At 30.9% G+C, this 8,365-nt stretch overlaps 1 protein-coding gene across 2 annotated transcripts in view; it reads right to left on the reverse strand.

The window, feature by feature from the left end:
- The window catches only part of LOC126838358 (guanylate cyclase 32E), a 62,667-nt gene extending 55,033 nt beyond the window's left edge, over positions 1-7,634 (reverse strand). The window contains exon 1 of one of the 2 annotated variants that reach the window (XM_050572727.1): positions 7,232-7,634. The gene's annotated coding sequence lies outside the window, so the exon portion shown is untranslated. The remainder of the gene's footprint in view (positions 1-7,231) is intronic. The other variant, XM_050572720.1, reaches the window with a different exon arrangement.
- Positions 7,635-8,365: the final 731 nt, after the last annotated feature.

The raw sequence follows: 8,365 nt of genomic DNA on the forward strand, positions 1-8,365 counted from the left end.
AATATCGATTGGGCTCTGTTCTACGTCCCTCGGGGCGATCAAATGTCCGAAATTCGCTTTTACCCAAGCCCGAGTGCGAGTGCGACTTTCGGCTTCCAGAGACAAATGGATAGACATAACGATAATTACCATTATTATAATTCCGTTTCGAAAACAAACCGGCATTCGCACGCACATTGTGAACGCGATAACATACATAATATATTTATACACATATATATATTATGTATTAATGGGTAATGTATACAGATATAATAATATAATAATTGTTATGTATAAACGGTGCGCGCCGGTGTCCTTATCGTGTCCGGTATTTGCGCGAGTGACCTAAAAAAAAAACCGACATAACACACACACACACATACGACGAAACCCGTATTAAAAAAGAAATGACGTATAGTTGCGGGCAAAAAAAAAAAAACACAGCCTATCGATACGTTATAATATTATAGTGACCTGAAAAAAAAAAAAAGGGAAACCCATAGTCGTAGGTACAACTTCTGGAGGGCACCCGCATTAGATAAAAAAAAGAAGAGAATTCCAAACAATCTATTCAAATGTGGGCGAGAAGAGAGAGAGAGATGCCCGCTACTCATACAAAAAGTGTTACAATAGTCCTATTGAGAAGGTACACACACACTGTAATATATTGTCCGTACATTAATGTTGTCATTATTATTATTAGCCGTTATAATATTATGTGCCGTTTATTGTGTTAGGCAAACGATGACGCCGTACGTGCGACAAATCACCTGCACGGCTGGAAATTAAAAAAAAAAAAAAGAACATTAACGCTTAAGCGTGTTTGTGAGGAATCGTCCCACGCATCTTTAACGTTTTCTAGCACGTGCAAAAAAAAAAAAATCTCACCTGATAAACCACTCGCTAGTTGAACTTTCACGTCGGCCGATGATTGTGCCTGCACCGCACGTTATAACGTAACAATTGCGCAAAATAAATAAGTGTACGGAGACTTGTTCTTTGATTTTGCACCTCTTAAAATACATTAATTGCAATAATACAATAGTCCGAATGCCAATTAAAAGGCCCGGCGATTATACAGGCCCGAACGACACTTATCCAACGATAAAGATGCACATTAATAACGTATGATCATTGTACAGCTGTTGCTAATTCGCACCCACATGATTTTTCTACTGTACATAATACTATTATCGCGTTATGCCGTAATAATATGTTTTTATACTGTTCGAGGCTTGGTCATCAACAAGAGTGGAAAAACAAAAATCGGTAAACACATTTAAATATGGTCATGTACGAAAATGTTGACCTCCACGGGTACAGCTATACTCAACAAAATCTGCAACACTCCTCGATCATCCTGGTAGCATTTGTTAGGGATGAATGGTGACACGCTACAAAATGATATCATGTTACAATTACATTATCTTTGAAATTTACAAAGTTAACGTTATAATAATTTATCAACACTTAAATAATCGTAACTCGAGTATTAAAATTTCATTTGACTAAAGTTATAGCGTAAACCATTAACTTGTCCGATCTTAATAGTGTTACAGTATAACATGTAGATGTTACAGCGGTTACAACCAATTAATTCCATTAGGTTGCAAATTGTGTTTATTTCAAAGCGTAAAAAGTTATTTTTACACGACATTCACGGCGGCAGTTAAAAAAAAAAAATCACTTAAATATGATTTATTGTCCGAGTTTTTGTTTTCGTTAGAGTAATTAAAAACTAAGCGAGATGAAAAAAAACTGTAATTTGTAAATTAGTTTATATATATATTTTATATTTTTTTATATGTGTGTATTAAACTGTGTAGTAAAAGACATGTTCGTTAGTTGATAATGATGGTTTTAAACACTTTCGACCGCATTATGTTATGCCAAAAACAATTCCATAAAAAATATTCTTTTTTTAATTTATTTATTTTTTCAAACAAAGATATTTTCGGTGATTTGCGGTTTATAAATAAACTGTAATAACGTATAGGATATCGTATAAAAGTACTGAGTTCATTTCAAAAAGGTCATATTTAATTATCAAATGTTGAAACGATAAATTTATCATTTTCATCAATAATAGGTACAGTGAAAATATTTTGTAGTTAATACCTACTAAGGTTATTACGGATCTAATTTTATACAGTGAAATTCAGTTTATTTCCAAAATTAATTTTAGATAATATGTGATTATCCTTAATCATTAATCTTTTAATATGTGTTGTCCTTTAATCGGTATTAGAGATCACGTACTATTTCGGAGTGCAACCATAATCAAATTGACCATAATGCTTTTCGTTCGTGTCCCAGTTTGGAAAACTTTTTAGTTTAGAAATGATTGGCAAAGTGGATTTTTCGCGACAAGCAAGAAACAAACCATAAGAATCACCATAACCATTGGTTGTAAGGGGCGAAGTATATAAAAAGAACATACAGATACAGCCATGCTAACAGAACGTTGTGGAACAACAGCTAGTTTTTTTTATCACTCATAGAGCTCTTTTCAAACCCTACAAACAGAAAGGAAGGAAATGTGTTTCTAAACAACTGACCTAAAACTGTTTGTAAAATGACTTATACAAGATCATCCAACCTCAATAGAATTATAGTATGTATCATGGAATACGTTAAATCGGACTTCTAAAAGCAAAGCACATATTTATTTTCATATATATCTTTAAGAAGATAATGGACTCCACTGAACAAGTTTGTGAAGTGGGGGCATAATATTATCTCTTGCAATTTAGAAAACAATTCTTAAGAAGTAGGAATAACCGAAGTCATATTCGTGCCTTGAAGGGGAAAATGTTTAAATCCACCTATGACAAGTCACGTGTAAGTATTTCCATTTATTTAATTATCATTCTTAATGGTCGAGGTACAATGCGTTATGACTTATATGTCATGCATATAAAAATTAGAATGATAACTACATAAGAAAACAGATATTCATTTAAAAAAAAAATTGATATTAAGTATACTACAATATAGGATTGAGCAGGGTAATAGTAATTATACAATTTTTATACAAATAAACACATGCAATTTAAATTTGTATTTGACCTCCCAAGTAAAACATTACATGGTTACATCATTGTAAAGTATTTCTATACAAAGAATGTATTTACAATAACCCCACATGAACCTATTTTTTACTTTGCAAACAATAATACTTAAAAGGAACCCAGTATTTTCATTTAAAACATTTTTATTTCTTGTTTGTATTACTGTTAAGTGTTTATTTTAAAACGTTTTTAAGTTGAGCTAATTCTTGGAATGTTTCTTACATATTATTTCTTTGGCCAAGTAAATAGTATAACAAAATATAGTGTAAATCTTAATTTTCGTATAAACTAAAAATACTCAATTGGTATACACTAAACAAAATGTATAACCACAATAACCATTTATGTACATAAACTTAACAAAATACATTTATATTTAACAAATACGCAGAATCACTGAAGCTACATTTTTTTTTTAATTTTAGAAAGTCGAAAAATATATTAGCTGGTCAAATAATCGATACACCAAAACGTTTAGCTAAAACTCTAACATACATACTTTACATTTCGATGGTAAATAATAAGTGTTACCAACTTGTCATTAACTTGTCATAATGTAAACTTATTATTATTATTATACCTACTTATTAAGTATTGTTTATTTCTATGGGATAGCCGGTATGATATCATAGATCCTAACCTAACCTTTGAAAACATTTAATGTTAAAATAGTCATTACTGAAACAGATACTTGCTTTATACGTTTTTGCTTAATTTGCAATACTTGGCAAAAAAAACTGAAAGTAAATTAACTGACTAAAAAAAAATAAAATCATCAGACGTTCGCGTCACATTATTTAGTGTTGTTATTCGAATACAAATAAAACGATTAAAATGCAAAAGACAGTTCAATACACATGTAATAAAATTGAGGATATCAAAGGTGCAACAATGCACCTAATGCAATAATGCATTCGTTTATTGTGCATTAAATGTGAAACGGGTCACACTCGAATGACGTGCACGCCAACGGTTTGTTTGTTTCATCATATTTAGACAAGAGCTGATGATTCCAAAATAGTTTTCAATATATCAATCGATCTACTTGAACTGCTTAAAATATATCAGAAGTAATTTGGGCAGTTGTGAAAGTACAAAGTCGATTTCATTAGATTGTACAAATATTGTCTTCCGCTGTCGGTCAAAGTTTTTCTAAAATGTGTTTTAAAAGTTTTGGCAGAGACTATATTATTATTATTATGCTGTTACCACTGGACCAAGGCTCAGACGTATCTAGTGTTAGAGTCTAACGCAGCAATTAATAATAATTATTCACAAATACTTGTATTATAAATCACCGAACAGAGTCGTTATAAATAAACAAAACAATCCGTCTACAAACAGAAAAAATATATATTATTATTAAACGATAGCTAAAAAATTAGCGTGTAGCACGATTAACACGCGTTGTTTATTATTAACATTTACTATTATTAAACAATAGCAACTCATATCTGTATAATAACAAAATAACTGATCAGACGCTAGACAAGGTTACTGCCTGACCAATCCCCTTTTAGCATGAGATTTGGCAGTAAAAAATTAAAAATAGTAGACAATTATTTACTAAACTGCGACATCAAAAATTGGTTCAACCCCTTTGTCCCTTAAAAAATTTTAATTTCCCATGTTACCTAATGAAAAAAAATGATGAGGAATTAATTAAAGTCGAGCTAGAGTTCTGAAATGTTGGGCAATTTTTTTTTTAATAGGCTACTATTGATTAAAACAAGAAAGCTGTTGGAAAAAAAATAAAATGATAAAAAACCGTTTATTATTTACAATACAAAAACACCAAGACAAGATAATAATATTAATAATAATTTAAAAAGATATTGAAGATATGTTTCGTTGTCAAAAAACGCATTATTATTCAATAGCATTATAATTTAACGTGTCTGTTCATTATCCTAGTAAGTTGATAATAAAGAATTGGGTAATATTTATTTAATGTAAACGCGATATTTCAATATTTGAAAAGGTATATTGTTATTCTGTTAGCATAATCATTTACTAATCGCTCGTTTCGCTTTCATAATAAAACATAATAATACTCGACAGCCAAATTTAAGCGGGCGGCGCTAGAAGCGGTTTGTTATATAATTTATAAAAAAAATATCTAAAATATTCAAAACCGTGGAGATTATGAAAAAAAACCTTTTAGGTGGACTCAAAAAAAAAAAAAGTTGTATATATCTACACAAAATGATCTTGTCTAAATGTATTAAATAGAAGGAAAATGCAATTTTTATATAAATTAGATAATCTTCATTACTTAATGAAAAATTCAAATATTTTATCCCTTAAAAGTATTTTATGAAATCACGGTCGAATATTCGAAAGCTTACACACCCCTAACGGCTAATAAATATAATATACTATCAAACAGTTTCAAGCTGTAAATTATAAATGTGAATTTATTATATACGAATTAAAAGTTTCACACATTATGTACGAGTTCGTTTAGACACAAAAGCATTGTACGTATTTACATCCCAACCCAAAAACATATTACTAAACTATAGTTCGGTTCGGTTGGTCCTCTTCAAAAGAAAGCTTGTGTTACAAACTTATAACACCCAAAAACCTATCCATTTTCCGAATAAATGTGCCAAACTCAAAATAAAAATATTATTTTCAGATTTACTCATTTGTTCGGAAATTTACCTACTTAATACAAAGCACGTGTAGTTCACAAATGCGACACCGAGTATTTTAATTAGGATAAAGCTTCACCCTCACATCTCCGTTTATATGTACAACTATTGATATAAATCTAGCAAATAAGTAGAACTCACTTTAAAATGCTTATAACGTATGAAATACTTATTTAAAATCGGTTATGAGCAAGTAAACATTTTTGGTATTTTATTTATGCGTATTAGGTTGTTCTTAGAAAACCAAAAGTTGATATCCTTCTAACAAAATACGTTCAATATTCAAAATGAGTATACAATGACCTTTTTTGCTAAGTTTTTTTACCCAGATCACAGCTAAAGTATATTTTTTTATAATGATGATTGTAGATTGACAATTTATTTTATTATAGAAATATAATTAGGTATTAATGCTTTTAATAGTTTTAACATGAATTTGTTTCATAGCTAGGGGTCAGTTCAAAATGTTGGTAACACTTTTGAGTTAAATCAAAATCTGCCCTACTTAAACATTGTTTACTATTTTTTTTTTTATGGGATTTATTTACTCGATTTGTTGTTAACACAAATTATTTACTGGATTTGTTTACTCGTTTATTTAATTTATTTTCTCGTTCCTCCACAGCTAATTAAGCGAAAAATTTATAGTCGAAATTGTTAGGGTAAACTAAAAATGTTAATTGATAACTAACTTTAAAAAAAATGTCTTATTTTCTGTCTGCATAATTTAAAAAATATATTTCATAGGACGTGAAATCGGAACCCGTTAACACACACTGTTGTCGGTAAATTTACAATAATACTATCATATTAAAAAAAAACATTAATCATTTAACATTTGGCCTAAGGAAAAATATGTCTTTTCTCTATAATTTAAATTGCATCAAATAATGTTGCAAATATTAATACAATATCGTATACGATTCGTCTTACGTCTAGTTTTTAATAACATGTAAATCAATTATATGACGAAAACTAAAAAGGTATAAATAATTTTTATAAAATCTTACGGGAAAGCAAAATGAAATTTATTTCGAATCTTGTTTTTGAAAACAAAAACTTTACTTGTATCTTTTGGTTCTTATCACTTCAAAACAATGTAATAATCAAAGATGAAATCTCATTAAAAAAAAAAAAAAATAGTTCCACCTTTGTTAACCTAACCGCATTTATAAGTTTTTGAAAATGTTTCCTATCCCTAAATTAGGAATATCTTATTAAATGAGTTATAAAATACAATATATTGTTATATTTGACGTATTGTTGATATATTCAAAGGATTATAACTCTTTTTTTTTTTTATACTATTGAACATTTGGGTTTGGGTAATTTGTACAATACCGTTTTTTTTTTTGTGATTTTTTTCAATTAGTATCTACTAATTGAATCAAAAAACGACCATAGAAACTTGTTTTAATTGAATTTTTTATCGGTTTAAAATTAATTTCCAAACCCTAATTTTCGGTAATTATACGTGCTGAAAATAAAAATAAAACCGTGCACGGGTTTGTTTTTTATTACCTACCTGGTGCGGACCAACGTAGACCTTTGCCGGTAGTAACTGCAGCAGCCGCCGGTTGTTGTCGCTGCACCGTCGATGACCGCGGCGGCGGCTACCACCGTCATTTCGGACCGCACATTCGACCGGTCTACAGCAGCTGTAGTCTTATCGCTATTGTTATTATTACTACGATAACAATGTTAATTATCACAAAACAGCAATAGCTGTTGTATAATACAAATGTACGCGCGCAACGTAAGTACGATTATCGGATTGACCAAATTTTTTTTTTTTTTTGTCACCGAAAAAAAAACGCGCGCCGAAATCACAAAAAAAAAAAGAAGTCGCTCTGAAACGGTGTCCGCGCGAAACGCGTTCGGACGACGGCGGACAGTGGCGAACGTCTGCCGGCCGCGAATGACAGACGCCAACAACACGTTAAACCGATACGGCGGCCAACACGCGGCCGTGGTGTCTACGGCGGCGGCGGCGGCGGCTGCTGCGGCGTGTTGCCGGCGGTCGCGCCAATGCGAATCGCGGTGAAAGTATATTATGAGTAAAAAAAAAAATATATATATATATAAATATGTTAAAAAAATAAAATAAAAAATCGCCCGCAACGACTTCTTGGCATGGAGATGACGAGGATTATTTAATAATAATAATAAATGTACAACATAATATCGCGGACGGTCCGGGCCCCCTATGTATGATAACGCAGCCTATTTATATTACGTGTTCGGTACGATATGATATTAGTTTTTCATATATATATTATATTTTAGTTTTTCGTTTAATTTTTTTTTTAATTATTATTATTTTATTTTTTTATACCATTTTGATAACGACTAAACAACGTTTAATTGACCGTCAAAGTGTTTACACGGGCGAGACTCCAATGCGTGTTGTGTTGTTAATTAGACGTTTGCCGACACGTTTAGTGGAATCGCGTGAAAAAACAAAGGTCAATACACGCGATCGCGGAGGTCACATGTTCATTGAAAATGTGTGTTTAGGTGGTCGCTGCCCACTCATTTATTGAGCAGTGTTGTATTGACAATTTTTCACAAAATCTCAACTAGAGCGTGTATTACCATTAATGACACTAATAGAAATTATGTTTTGGCTGTTGGAAAATTACCATTTTTTTCCAT

Source organism: Adelges cooleyi, unplaced genomic scaffold, assembly GCF_023614345.1.
Source record: "Adelges cooleyi isolate 19-005CV unplaced genomic scaffold, UGA_ACOO_1.1 ACOO_flye_CR_arks_rails_tigmint_CR_PRNA_108, whole genome shotgun sequence".
NCBI classification, from domain to species: domain Eukaryota; kingdom Metazoa; phylum Arthropoda; class Insecta; order Hemiptera; family Adelgidae; genus Adelges; species Adelges cooleyi.